Source organism: Phalaenopsis equestris, unplaced genomic scaffold (genome assembly GCF_001263595.1).
Source record: "Phalaenopsis equestris unplaced genomic scaffold, ASM126359v1 Scaffold215404, whole genome shotgun sequence".
NCBI classification, from domain to species: Eukaryota; Viridiplantae; Streptophyta; class Magnoliopsida; order Asparagales; family Orchidaceae; genus Phalaenopsis; species Phalaenopsis equestris.
In genome coordinates, this window is record NW_018234107.1 from 25,886 (window position 1) to 41,130 (window position 15,245).

Below are 15,245 nucleotides of genomic sequence, written 5' to 3' on the forward strand. Positions count from 1 at the left end.
CTGCTGAACTGATTCAACCTCCCTTGCTGGTTCAACCTGGGTTGAGCCCTACCTCTGTCTCTCGAGATTGGTTGAGTTTTGACATCATTCATAGAAGTTTTTGGTTCCTCGTAGCATGCACTCAAATTTGTTATGTTGAAAGTACCAAAAATATTAGTCTCCTGGTAGGTCGATCTTGTAGGCACAGTCGTTCAAGTTCTTGAGAATCCTAAAAGGTCCTTCAGCTATGGGCTTGAGGTTCATGAAGAATCTCATGGAAACCTTTCTTTCTTCAACCTTTTATTTTGCATGTGTCTGATACTTGCAGTTCTGCTTGTTGATCACCTTTTCCACCTCTTTGTGTAACTCATGAATCCCTTGCGCCCTCTCCTCAACCTCTTCACTAATCTCTGATATTGGAAGTTGTACGGATGCCTTAGTTAAGCCAAATCACAATAGAAATAGAAATATTATTGCTGAATTGAAATAGGGTTACAATGATGCCTCTTTAAATATGAAATAAATGATAATAAACATAAAACAACACACGCGAACACCACTAAAGGGTATCCCAAGGGTGGTGGAGGTCGGCTAGGTGGATCGGGATGACTAGCGGAAAAGAGTTTTAGGATCGGGATGCCGTAGTTAACCCAAAACACCACTCCAAGGGCTATCCTGAGAGAAATATGAAATTTGGAATTAATCAAAAGTCAACCCTAAGCAAGCAAAACACAATATATAATAGCTAATAGATCAAATAGGAAGGAATTAGAATATGAAGAAAATTGAATTAGAAAGGAAATAGAAAAAGGCAAGCGATCAAATAGGGAAAAAATGACCGCGGTACTGTAGCAGCTACAATACCGAGATCCGTTAAGCTCTCGCGTCAATCTCACGTAGTTGGGGCAGTTTCGACTTCATTCGTCGAAACTTCTGGTTCTTTGTAGTACATGATAAAGTTTGCCACATTGGTGGTAATAGACTTATTGCAATCCCTCGGGAGGTCGATCATGTAGGTGTTATCATTACACAACACATCTTGATAGAATAAATATGCATTCTCTCTTGGCATAATATAAGCTGGAGCTGCATATATATGTAGGTTCCCGTAATGTAACTTTTTGAGTCCTTAAGTCTGAAACTTTCTTCTTCAATTTCTCGTGCTCAGCTGAATGTAGATGATAAACCAATATTTGAGGAGAAATTAATTTGAGGTGAAATCTGTGGTAAGCTGCATTACTCTCACTAACAACCACTCAGGAGAGTCTTCTTCTCCACTGATAGGGCTTGGATCCCATTGAAGAATTTTTTTTCCCATCAAGCTCCTAAGAAAGCTTCAAGGCCAGGTTTCATTTCTCTTGTATGGACATCTGATAATGGGCACCATGCTGAATTGACTCTAACATCTGAATAACTTAACGAAACCTTTTTGATATGGCACAAAATGACCCCATTTCTGACGTGTCGGACCTCTATCAGTAGGGGCAACTTAGGAATGAGTCTATGCATCAATAGATTTCTCTTACCTTGGGTTGCCATGCCTCTGGTGTCAGCTCCTCGAACTTAAGACTGCCTTGAACACTTATCGTGAAGTTGGTTGGAATCTCTCCCACGGGCTCATCTAAAAATTTGTGTAACTTTTCATCCTCAACTGGAAGTTGATCCTCCTTTGTGTCATCGTCGTCTTCAGTATTTATTGTGTTATTACCGTATTTTTTTAGAATGACTTGCTCAATGAAACAAATCACCCTCGTGGTTGTGCAACCTGATTTAACATGCAGAAGTCCGTGGCACTTGGAACACTTTCTGGTTAGGAGTGATTTAGGGATGCAGATTGGTTTGACTTATTCTCCACTCTAACTCAGCGTTTTCTCTAACGGGGCCAGCTTGGATATTCTCCTGGGTGTAATCTGGCTGCAAGACCCTGAGGTTGAGTGCTGTCAGTAAGACTTGGTGATCATTCGGTGATGTGGTTTCTCAACTTCTGAAGCTAGAGTCTGAATCTTCTGCCTTTATTAAGCTGATAGGAACATGCGCTAGAGCTCACGCTTCATCTTCAGATTCTCCCGTTCTTCATATGCCGACTCTTCTCTTGACCTCTTCTGATACTGGACTCCAAAGCGTCGTGGCGGGGTCTTCTGCTTCACTAACCTTTTCCATATATAAGGGATTCTGACTCTCGTCTCTCGCTCCCCTTCGATTCACCAGATTCCGGTAGAGGTAATCTCCCCTTGGGTTTCATCCTCTATGTCTGTAAGCTTCTGCTGAAGTTGGCATATCTCTCGAGTTATCTCTTCACAAGTAGGCTCGAGCATGTATCTTCTTAGTGATATGGTTAGGATTTAGGGTTCAGAGGTGAAAGAAGGAGCATAAAAATAATTGAAGTTGAATAAAAATTAATTTTAGGTTGTTGATTTTGAAAGTCAGCTATGGAAAATTAGGGTTATGTTTTTGGCTATGGTTTGGTGGGTGGCAGGAATCAAAATTTTTGGTGGAGGTGACTTGGGTAGGGGCGGATGCTAGGAAACCCTAGGGTAGAACTAAGGTTAGGTTAGATATGATATCAGAGTTAACACAAACAATAATAGAAATATAAATCTTTTTGCTGAATTCAAATAGGGTTACAACGATGACTCTTCAAACAATAAATAATTGATAACAAATATGAAACTACAGACGCAAATACCACTAAAGTGTATCCCAAGGGTAGTGAATGTCGGCTAGGTGGATCGAAATTACTAGCGGGGGTGGCAGCTGCCAATAAATGTTGTTGGTAGCAAGGGGAAGGTGTATAAAAGCAGGGATAAGTAGGAGGCTATCCTGGGTGATGATAGCAAGGAGTTGGGGTGGATTGCGGCTGGACAGCTGGAAAGAGGTGTTCCTTGGTTGTCCTGGGTGGCAGCGGTCCGGAGGGAGGTGCAGTTTGGGTGGCAACAACACAGGAAGAGAGGGGAAGGTGGCTGACAGACTGAGGACTGTATAAAATAGTAAACTGAGTGCCATTGTGGGCGGCTTAAGCGAGGTATGGTGGCAGGGAGAGGTGTGGGAGGATGTGGAAGGGAATAGGAGGAAGATTTATCGCCACCTCAACAGAGATACAACTCGAGCATCACTCAATCCCTCAGATACAACCCTTGAAAGAGACAAAAGATGCCGACGATTGTTCTAACAGAAATAAAAAATCTGAAATTAATCAAAAGCTAGCCCTTAGTACACAAAACCACACATATATAATAGCTAATAGATAAAATAGAAATGAATTAGAATATGAATGAAATAGAATTAGGAAGGGAATGGAAAAAAGGCAAGGGATCAAATAGGAAAAAAGAGGACCGCAGTACTATAGCAGCTACAGTACCGTGTCCCATTAAGCTCACGCGTTAGGTACCATGTCAAGTGGAGTGAGTGGGTTGCGGCCATACACGATCTCAAATAGGTGTATCCCATGGTCTAACTCACAGACCTGTTATAAGCAAATTCGGCTTATGCTAGGATTAGATCCTACTGCTTAATATTCTTCTCCACAAAGAATCTCAGAAGGTTACCTAGACTCCCATTCACCACGTTTGTCTGACTGTCTATTTGTAGATGAGCTGCTGAGCTGAATTAAAACTAGTGTTAAGTTTCCCCTATAGGGTCCTCCAGAAGTGGCTCATAAACTTTATATCTCTATTAGAAGTAATGTTCTTGAGTATTTTGTGTAGTCTCATGAGCTTCCTAAAGTACAAGTCAGCTACATGTGATGCATCCAGTGTCCGATGGCAGAGTACGAATTGTGCCATCTTCAATATTCTGTCCACCACCACCATCACAAAATCTTTGTTCCAATGTGTTCTCGGAAGACCCATTACAAGATCCATGGTAACATCCATCTACCGGGTCCTTGATACTGATAATGGAGTGTATAGTCCTGCATTTTGCTCCCTCTGGTTTGGCCACATGTCAAATTCTGCATTGCCTGATGTGCCGCATGACACATCAATATTACGTGATATTACCAGTGTTTTACTCTACCTTTATCCTGCTTTTTTATTAATTTATCATAAATTTTCGCTTGAGAAAATTTTTTGTTGATGTTCTGCAGGTTACATGTATAAGATACGGGTATTTTGGAATGAGAAAAATTAACTTAAAAGTGGCCTAAAGAGCCGTGTCCATGCCACCATCCGGCGTGACCATGCCTGATATTCAGATAATTGACGTGACCACGCCGAGATCAAGCATGACCGCGTTTCCCGATTTAGAAGGCTGGCGTGACCACGCCAACGGAGCGGGAAATCATTTTTGGAAGGATATTTCATACCAAATTCATGAATTGAGCTATAAAAATTTTATTGTAAATGAAATCCAAAAGGTTAACCGACATCATAAGGCCATGAAAGCACAGAGAAACACTACGATAAAAACTTCTCGGACTACCACAATAATACCACTAACTCTATATCATAAAGCCACGGAAAAGAGTTTTACCATGAATTGTCGAGAAAACCATAGATAAGAAAACTATGCAGATCTTCATTGCAAGACACAAAGAAATGTTAAACTTACAAGAAAAGCTTATCTTCTGCATAAGAGTAGAATCTCTCCCTCTCATACAAAGCTCTTTCAAGAAATCACAAGATAAAAGATGTGGAAACTTAGCCCCTAAAGGTTTCAATCCAAGGAGAGGAAGAAAACCTAAGGGAAGAGCTCTCTCAAAATGTCTCATTTTTTGAGCACCAGCCGTCCCGGATCTCCATTCCTATTCAAAAGAGTTTATATAGCTTTATTCATGAATTTTGTAAGAAAATTTCTTTCTAAATTGATTTCTTGCTCCATTGGCGTGGTCACGTCGAAAAATGGTGTAGTCACACCAGCCTTCTAAATCAGGTGGCGTGGTCATGCCCGATCCCAACTTGTTCATGCCACTTTTCTAAATTTCAGGCGCGGTCAAGCTGGATGGTGGCATGGTCACACTGCTGGTGTCGATAATTTAGCGTGGTTGCACTGCTTTTAGGCGTGGTGATACTACTTTAGGCCGCTTTTAAGTTAGTTTTTCTCATTTCAAAATGCCTGTATCTCACACCTGTGACCTACAAAACATAAACAAAAACCTTTTTCAAGTGTAAATCTGTTATAAATTATTAAAAATAACAAGTAAAATGCAGAGTAAAACGCAGTTGAAACCACATAATATTGACGTATATCAATGCTTTCAAACTTCTCCCATTACTTGCTGTTAATTAACCTCATAGCTCAGTTGGAGCCCCATGAGAATAATAGACACTCCAGTAGATTTTTAAACTATTAGCTTGTTTATGAAAGTCAAGTAAAATTGTTTAAATGTCATTTCAGGATCAATTATTCTTAATAATTAATAACCTGGTCTTTTCCTTAATTCCATTCATTCTTCCCTTAGAAAATCCTAAAGATTCTTTAATTGGTAATGTTTAAAATATTTCAACTAACCTCGAATATTTTTTAAGTAATCTCAGTGGACTAACCAACTTAATACTACATTAACTTTTTCCTTGAAGATAACCTTAAAGTGGCTTCATTAAAGAATAATGAAAAAGCTTATTCACTTAAGCTCTACTAGACACTCTTCTGTTTCCTTTTTTTTCCTTAATTTTGTTGTGTCAACCTCAAACTTCTTTCTAAGGGTTTTTAGTTTTTGACTTAATCTTTTTCTTCATTCTCTTTTTCTCCTTTTCTTTTCTTTTTCTTTCTATTTCTTCTGAAAATTACTATATCTAGTTGACAATATTTTTTCTTATTTTATTTTAAATGTGAAGGAAGTTAATGTTCCTTAAACAATAAACCTCACAAAATGATTACTTAATGTCACATCTTTCTGTTATCCTTTCAATTAAAAAAAAATTAATACAATATTAAATTGGTTAAAATAAACTAAAAAATACTTATAAACATCTTTGATTTGTTAATATTTTAATTACACCTTTTTAATAATATTGAGATTTTCTTAAGTGCAATTGGAAGTTTTGAATTCTAAAACCTCATTATGAAATTATTAAGGTTAATCTTTCCTAAGTGACATTTATCCTTTTTTTAAAAGAACTTTGAGAAACAGTTTGAATTTATTAGAATTCCTAGTAGGAGTTACCTTATTGTCATTTAATCATTTATTGAGTTATGTGAACTTCTTTCAGGTTTGTAAAAATATACAATTTCCCCTAAACTTGTTTTTTTCCAAAACATGAGTGACACGAAGTCATGTAAACTAAATAAAAGCAGGTAAGTGCAAGAAAAAGAAAATGCAATAGTTACATCAATCTTAGAAAATACAGTACAAGAACTCAACAGATATTATCATCCAAAAAAAGAGGTCAGAAAGTGTTGCAGACTAAAAATCTCACTAACATATCTAGCTCAAAAATGTACAATTTAACAAGTCAAAGGCAATCAACAGGGACAACAACACACAAAATAGAACTAATATTCACACTAGTAGTCAGATAACAATGCAGTTGTCCCTCTATAAAAACTAGTTAAGTAAGATCAACATAGACAACAACACACGAATACATGATACAACACTCAATAATAAAAAAGTCGTCCAAACCACTGACACAACCACCTGGGCTATACTCCACCCACAAGAAGGGTGCAAGCACACAAAAATGCCAAAGTCACTTAATCACTTTCGGTCTCCTCTATTTCGTCGTCCTCTGGAACATAAAGATCGAAGGGTGGCACATTTGGAAATGTCACAAATGAGAGCGACTCTACTCCTTCTGAATGCAATGATGCAGGTATCTGTGCTGCCGCTGGTCCTGGCCTGCATAATACTGAGTCTGAATGCTGTCGTCGTATATCTCCAAAGACATATCCTCCAAATGCCTCATTATCTTGGAGTTTGAACGGTATGATCGTGATGCCTTGCGACATCTTGAGGAGCTTTGTCCCCTCTAACGAAATGAACCCCATGCAGAGCTAGCAGAAGAAATGGTGGTCATGATGATTCTTCAACAACTCTCTCGATAACATTGGACCGAAACCACATGGGTCTCCTATACCTATAGTGGTCTAGCCACTGGCAATATGCATGATGGGCTGGGAGAGCACGATCCCTTCATCTATCACTACAGGAGAAGCTGGAGTTAGCGTTCGATATTTTCGTCAGATTTTACCTTACACAAATATTAGCGTCAGATTTGCGGTTGGTAGCGGCGAATAATACTTTTCAATATTTGTGTCGGATTTTGCATTCAATTTGCGTCTAAACATTTGATGGAAAAAATATTATGAAAACGATGAAAAGTGTGTATAGAATTGCGACCAGATTAGCATTGAATTTGCGTCTAAGCGACACAAATGACCTAATTTGGCGCAAAGTGTGTCTGTTAGCGTTGAACTAATATGACCCAAATTCGACAAAAATTCGACGCAAATGACCTACTTTACTCAACCCGTACACCTAAATTTCATTTCTTGTCTTCGCGCTCTTCTCTTATGCCCGAAACCCTTGCTCTCCCCTTTTCGTCTCCCTCACGGTTTTACTCAAAACCATCGTCTTCCCAAACGAGCCATCGCGATATAACCGCCATTGGAGCTATTTGGGAAGGTATTGACGGTGGCATCTCACAGACACTACCAAAACTATTGTATTTCTCATCCTTCCACTTCGCTCCAATCAGAAAACATTGAGGAGGGTAATTCTATTTGTGCCAATCTATTTAATTTTATTTTTTGAGAAAGGAAATGGGCCTTTTGGCATAGGTAATGTGCTGTGCATGTACAAATTGAAGTTTGGGTGTTAGGTTTTGTACATATATAAGAATTTAGTGATATGTATGTTAGTTTTGGCTATGTTTTGTGGTATGTATAAATTGATGTTTTGGTATTAGCTATGTATATACGTAAGAGTTCAAGGGTATTACAGTTTAGGTGCTAGGTTTGTACATACATAAGATTTGAGTTATATACATATAAATAAATATATAAATATATATACATATATATATATATATCTTTTTTTTTATTTGAAAGCCCAAAGAGGCTAATATATTAAGTAGAAAGGAAGATACAGATACAAAGTGTGGGAGGGCCCAAACATGGCACACTGCCCACTAAAAAAATCACAAATAGTTCCAAAATTAGAAAAAACAGAAAAATACATTAGATAAATAAAAAATCTAACAGTGTCGAAATATATAGTATGAGGTGGCTAGAGAGCGACCCAATTTTGTCTTGCCTCTGCCTCTAGTTCTAGGAAAGGAGCAAACTAGTAAGTTGGTAAGATGATTGCCATTGTCAGAAGTAACCAATGTATTATTCAATATGTTCCCGAGCTGGAGTCTGCCTCCATTCTTATTCTTCCTCTTGGAATAGACCTGTCATTTCTCTTCCGAAGAATTAGTCTGATGGGGTGGTAGAGCTAAAGCAGAAGGAATACAAACCATAGTACCCACAATAGGTTCTAGCATATGTGAAGTATGAGTTGCCTCTACACGGGATACTTCTTGAAGAAGTGGAGCTGCGAGACTCTCCTGATTATCAGTCTGAACACTTTCATTTGTAGGTAATAGTCCATCAGCATTGTTTTCTATGAGGTTTGAAGGTGCCAACATCACATCCCTCGCAGTAACAGTAACAACAGTGTCATGAGCGGGGTCCTCAAGGGCAACATACACCACATGTCTGGTGGTATTCTCTACAGGTGGAACGACAATGTCCAGAGCAGTGGGGTTATACCTATCCTTTTTCACTTGAACCTTAGTTTTCAAATTAGGATGGAGCTTGTATCATTTATCAAGGATATAACCAAACATCTTACAGTGAGTACAATATGGGGGTCTGTGTTCCAAGACGATTTATTGCCAATATCCATTATGGGTTGTGCCCATCCAGACTTCAGTAACATCCGATAGAGTAATATCCCTTTCAACAAGTATTCTGGCCACCGAGGGTCTGGTTAGGTTGAAAGTAGGCAGATCTAGCTTTAAAGAATTCCCAAGAACCCTAGGATGACCCTAGGATGACCCAATAGAGTAGATAACCTGATGGTGAAAAAAATGCCGCTTGAGACTAGGTAAACTAAACCATACCAATACAGTGGGAGTTTCATGATTTGGGTCGAAATCAGGAGACCACTTGAGTAACTTCATTGATTTGTCTGCGACATTAAGATATTTCTTAGAAAAAATTTGGGTGTAGTCTTCAGCCACTGTTAGTTCAATCAACACATGTCTCGCATCCGTGAGTCCCACTTTTAACTTCCTTGCCAACTGGCTTAAGATCATCTACGCTTTTTCTGATAACCTCCATAGGTGTGCGTCCCCACTGAAATTTTCCAATGAGAGCAAACTTAAATTTTTCTGTCAGGGTAGAAATTTCTCATTCAGAGAAAAAAATTGCTGCTTTCCCACCTTTTCTACTTCCATTCTTAACAAAAGGACAATCATCTGTGCCATCGCGACATTCCTTATAGTTTGAGGGGAATACCACTGCGGACTCCACCTAAGTGTTTCCCACCACGTGGGCAAAGGAAGCATTTGCTAGTTCAACAGAAGAAGAAGGAAGTGTCATCAGAACAACCAGCTGTCACTTGCAGCGAGAAACTTGCGTCGGGCTGTAGAGAAAGAAAGACGCAGAAACAAAGCAAAAGATCAGGTTGGAGAGAAGCACTGACGTAGACACAAACAAAAGAAGCGTCGAAAATGAAGGAAAGATGCAAAAACTTGACGCCGACGCAGAAAGACGAGCCACAGAACTTGCAGCTCGACGAGGTCGACGCTCGACGTAGAAGCTGGCGCAAACAAAGTCGCAGAATCCCTACGTCATTGTCGACGATCGCGGAAAACGAACGCAAAAATCCTTGTCGAGTGAGAGAAGAATTTTCGGAAAGCCAAAGATCATATCAGGGAATCGCCATCGGGCGAAGCCCTAGTGGAGCAGCCAGCCACCGACGCCATCATATATTATATATATACTATGGTATGTAGGTATCAATTGAAGTTTTGGTGTTAGCTAGGTATTTATATGGATAAGAGTTCAATGGTATGCATATAAATATTGGACTTTAGGTGTCATGTTTGTATGTACATAAGAATTGAGTGAAATGTATGAATTAAATGCATAGGTAATGCGGTATGTCTATGTATAAATTGAATTTTATGAGTTAGGTATTTATTTACTTATTAGTGGAATTCATGTTGGTTGGTTGAAGTCAAGGAATATATGCATGGTAAAGAAATGATGGTGATATAGAAGGAATCTTTTTTCATCACCATGGTAAAGAAAATTTGTTAAGAATATTCTCCTCAAAATTACATATTCTAATGTTTCTTGGAACAAATCAATCATAATCGTTATGTAGAAATTAAATAACATTGTAAAAACGTACCTGTAATCTTCTCGGCTGGCATTCCCGCTAAAAGATTAGCTTTTGCAACATGTACATAATTTTATAAGAATTTAAATAAATCGCAAGAGTAGATGAAGGTGTAGCTACTGAACCTTCAAACCACTACTTAGTGAGTCTCAAAAGATCTTAGTGGATGATTTTCTAGAACAAAATATAACAAGTTCAATTTGTCCTTCAAAATATCCAAGAGATTCCAAAGTGTTTGGGGAATGACCCTAAATCACATTAAAGATCTTTTGAAATGTTTCGAGTTCATTTTGAACATATTATATTGTTCCGTTAATTATCCCAAAGTTGAATTAAAATTACCCTATTACTCAGTGAACCTTGATATTACAACTATCCCAAGAAATGAAGTTAGTCGCTTAACATTTCATTTGACAATTATATGAATGGGTACCCCAAAGGGTAAGTCCAAAGTCATTAGAGATTTTAATGCTCAGAGTTAAAGTAGGGCCTAAAGTGTTTAAAATTTTTTATCAATTAATTATGTTCATCTTTTCTACTGCCAATTAAGACAATTCTTAGATATCAAACCTTGTTCACTATTAGGCACTCTCAATTTCAATTTTCAAAGTAAACTTAAGATAATTAAATATTGAAATGGGATTTCAATTCTCATTAATATTAGACTTAGCATCCAATTAGCGGGCTTTAAATGAGTAAACTACTATCTTCATAGCTTTAAGCCCATTACTTAGGATCATCCTTTTGAATTGACTACCAAGTCATGACAATTATCAAGTAAAACGACAGAAATTATATGCATCGGGCCTTGTTCGAAATGATGGTGATATAGAAGGAATCTTTTTTCATCACCATGGTAAAGAAAATTTGTTAAGAATATTCTCCTCAAAATTACATATTCTAATGCTTCTTGGAGCAGATCAATCATAATCGTTATGGAATTCTAAGAAATAACAAATATGAAGTGGAGGTCCTTCAACCAATGGACTAGTGACACTTAGCTATAGAAGGATCAACATCGATGACAATGACCCCAAGTGATCGTTGTAATATACTCATTTGACACTACAAACAATTATTGAACTTTTTGTAATATATCATGGACTAGTGCGCTTAGCAAATGTAAAAATTGAACTTTTTGTTTGCTTTTTCTACCTATGACATACCTTTCCTGTTTTTCATTTTTCTTTTAGATGTAGTTACGATATGTTTCTTGTTTAGATTTGGCACATTCCTCCTTTTATTTGTGTTGTTAGTCCTGCTGCAGATGGCCACAGGTGGTACTGGCGATCAGCCACCTTAGCAACCGCATGTTCTTTGCAATATAGCGAATACTTACAAGAGCAGGAAGAATGGCATGCCTTCTTCCACACCTGTTGCTGCTTTCCCACCTGTTGTAGATGCCACACTTGAATTTTCTCCCGCACAGATTCGACTTCCTGCCTAACAGATAAAAAAAATTGATTTTTTCACGTTTTTTTTTGACTCGTAATGTTTAAAATGATAATTAATAATTGACTTTTATTATGTAGGAGTTCGAGCAGCTCCGAGAGAGGCAGTTGATCTCCTAGATCCTGAGCATTGACAGCAGTAATGCTAGCCAGTCTACCACTGCGTAGTCTAAGTTTGAGCTATGGACGCAGGTGGCGGGGAAGAAGAAAGTCGAGATCTCTCGTGCTTCTGCGCATGGCACGAGCTTGTTCTTGACCTCATTTTTGGGTGAGGTCTTTATTTCTCTTCTTAAAGCCTAGGGTCTAGCCTTAGGTTTTACTTGTTTGACTCTCTTAGAGAACTAGAATCCAGACCCACACCATTTAGAAAATTTGAGCTACCTCGTCACTCCCTCATGCCTCGCATGGGCGATCCCGAATCCTCGGCATTTTGCTGAGTTGGTTAGAACTAACATATGAGACTCGAGTTGAGTTCTTACATCATTAGGAGCAGCCCTAAGTAAACCTCTTGCGACTCGAATTCTCACTAACGTTGCATTTTGCGCACACATCGCACCACACATGATTTTGACATGAATTGACTTGCCCGTCACTATGATTTCACGTGCGAGCAATTAGCACAAAAATCGATGCGCATTTTTTTAATTAGCAGGGCGCGGGCCATGGCTCAACCCAAGTTCAACTCGAGTTTCACTCGTGTTGGGTTCGGCTCGGTTATTTCAAATTTCAAAATTTAAATTTCAAATCAACCATTTAATTTCACATTAATTAAATTTAATTGAAGAATATCATTTGCCAAATAAAACTTCTTTGCGCATGGAAACTATTCAATTCCCCGCCGAATCACCTGTAACGGATATTTTGAAAGTTCACTTATACAAGTGGCGAGGTCTTTCAAATTCGTATTATTTGGCTCCCGCTCCTCCCCAGCTCTACTCCCGCTACTTCACGTAGAAAGAAATTTAGCTTCCCCGCTCGCCTTCTTCCTATTCGACCTCCCCTGCTCCCTTCTCCGCTCGCGCTCGCTCCTCCACTTGATCCCGCTCTCGCTCTCCCTCCCCTCTGCTTTCGACAGCTACTCTCTCCCGCTTGCCTTCCTTCTCGCGCGCGACCGAGCTTTGGTCGCTACTTCCTCGCCCGACATATTCAACTCCTTAGCTTGATCACGCTCTCCCTCTGTGATCTGTGCTTTTCTCTCCCGCTCGTGCTCCTCCCACTCGACAGCTCCTCTCTCCCGCTCGCCTTCCTCCTCTTCCTCTCCCGAGCTCCCCTCTCGATCCCGCCTCCTTTCTCTCAACACCGAAACCATCAGACTCCCTTTCTAGAAACCCTCGCTCGACTTTCTTCCCCGATTGAAACTCTTGCTCACCTTCCTCGGCTCTGCTCCCCATTCTCGACCGAAGCGCCCTCACACTTGCCTCCTCACACAGAAGCTTTTCCGGCATCCTTTACTGCAGTCCTAGGTTTGTGCTACTTATCGGTAAGCCTTATCCCAAATCTAATAATCAGCTGGTTGTTTAAGATATTCCTTCATACCGATTAAACTCACATCAACATTAGCCTTGTACTAATTGCTTTGATTATTTTTATGAGCTTCCCTACATTTGAATCTTGAACGTGGACTCTTTTTCTTAGAAAGAAAAGAGGATGGATTAAAATGTGATTATCACAGTTAGAGAGTTTCTTGCTATGTGAGCTACTATTCACTGTTTTACATCATCATAGTTTTATATCATCATGAATGAGGAATTGTTTTGTGTAAAAAGTTATATAAAATTGTTATTCATGATTATCTTATGCAAAGTTGAAAAGAACGTTAACATAGAAAATTCTGGATGAATTTAAACACCAAATCTACCTATAGTTTGCAGAAGTTGGAGTCTACGGCTGAGCTAGCATTCAGTCGTTGGATTCATTTTTTAATTGTTGGATTCATTTTTAGATTCATTTTTTAATTGTTGAATGCACTCTTACCTCACAATTACATGCATAAAATTGCTTTGAAAAGATTGAACATTTAATTGAGCACCTGCTTCAAGTTGTATCTAATTGTTAAGGGTTATAATTAGTTTATGCTTATTTGGGAAGCATCAATTAATTTTCTTTCTTTTGCTTTATGACTCAGATATTTTGAGAAACAATGCAGCTAGCTTTACATTGCTTTATGATTTTTGGAATTGGAAGTTGTTGTCAACTTTGCGTTGTTTTGCAATTTAGACTTGAGGAAAGTTTACATGCACGCCACACAATTCTTATATTTTTTGCATGTCCAAAACTTAAACCTTACATCTATACCACCCAAATCCTTAATTTTACAAAAGAAGTACCTCTGTTTCTTAACTTGAAGGACATCTTTTCATGCTTAGAATTTATTCACTTCGTTGGGGACTGTCATACTTGCGGTTTGGAGCCTTTAAAAACACGGGTGGCGGGGGGTCGCCCATGCTCGATGCTGTTATTTGTTCCGAGGATGTTTTATAATTTCTGCTTGGGACATTTAAATGACTGTTGGGAGTAGTAAGCTGTTGTCTTGCCTTAAAAGTGTTGTCTAGTCCTGCAGATGGCTGCTTGGAGCTAATTAAGTGTTGTTTATAGCTAATTAAGTGCTGTCTGGTGCTGTAGTTAGCTGTTTGGAGCTCATTAGGCGTTGTCTGGTGTTGTAGTTGGCTGTTTGGACTTGTAAGCTGCTGCTTGGATTTATTGAGAACCATTGAGAGTTTTGTAGTTGCTGCCCGGAGCTGTAGGAGGTCGTATGATCACCGTGTAAGCTTGCTAGTTGCTGCCCGGAACCGTAGGAGATCGTAGGATCACCGTGTGAGCTTGCTAGTTGATATCCGGAGCCGTGGGAGGTCGTAGGATCACCGTGTGAGCTTGCTAGTTTCCGCCCGGAGTTGTAGGAAGCCTTAGGATCACCGTTGGAAGTTCCTAGCTGCTGTCCGGAGTTGTAGGAAGCCTCAGGATCACCTGTTTGGAGTTTTTAGCTGCTGTCACGATTCGTTTTGCTATTTTTTACACTAGAATTATTGTTTTCTCATTTTTTTCTGCAAATTTATTTAAATTCCCTGTAAATTATATTATATGAGCAAACCACGCAGTAAGGACAACAACAGCATATACGCTAGGTACCAATGTACATTTTATTTATGGTCATTTTATCACCGTAATTTACTCTTGCTTTAATGTATCATGCATGCCTAGTTGCGATTTCATTTTCAAAACAAAACAATTTTTTCAAAAATTCAACAACATTTTCAAAACAAAATAGTTTTTTTTAAATTTCAACAACATTTTCAAAACAAAAAAAAATAAAAAAACAAAACAAAAATATAACACGTACTTTTGAATTTACGGGAGTCCTTCGGATGAGGTAACACACGATTGTTAACGAGATCTCCCTAGTTTAAATAAGTTTAACAACTCGTTTAAACTAATTAAATTCAAAAGAAAATAGTGGTACCGGAACGAGGGAACCGTGGGATCCT

The 15,245-nt window shown here is 38.7% G+C and overlaps 1 protein-coding gene across 2 annotated transcripts in view; it reads left to right on the top strand.

The window, feature by feature from the left end:
* Nucleotides 1–15,245, top strand: part of LOC110037116 (UPF0047 protein YjbQ-like) — a 42,652-nt gene that overhangs the window by 13,849 nt on the left and 13,558 nt on the right. Inside the window, exon 5 of one of the 2 annotated variants that reach the window (XR_002295292.1) lies at nt 11,580–12,031. The exons of the other annotated variant lie outside the window; for it this stretch is intronic. The gene's annotated coding sequence lies outside the window, so the exon portion shown is untranslated. The remainder of the gene's footprint in view (nt 1–11,579; nt 12,032–15,245) is intronic. 2 annotated transcript variants of the gene reach the window in all.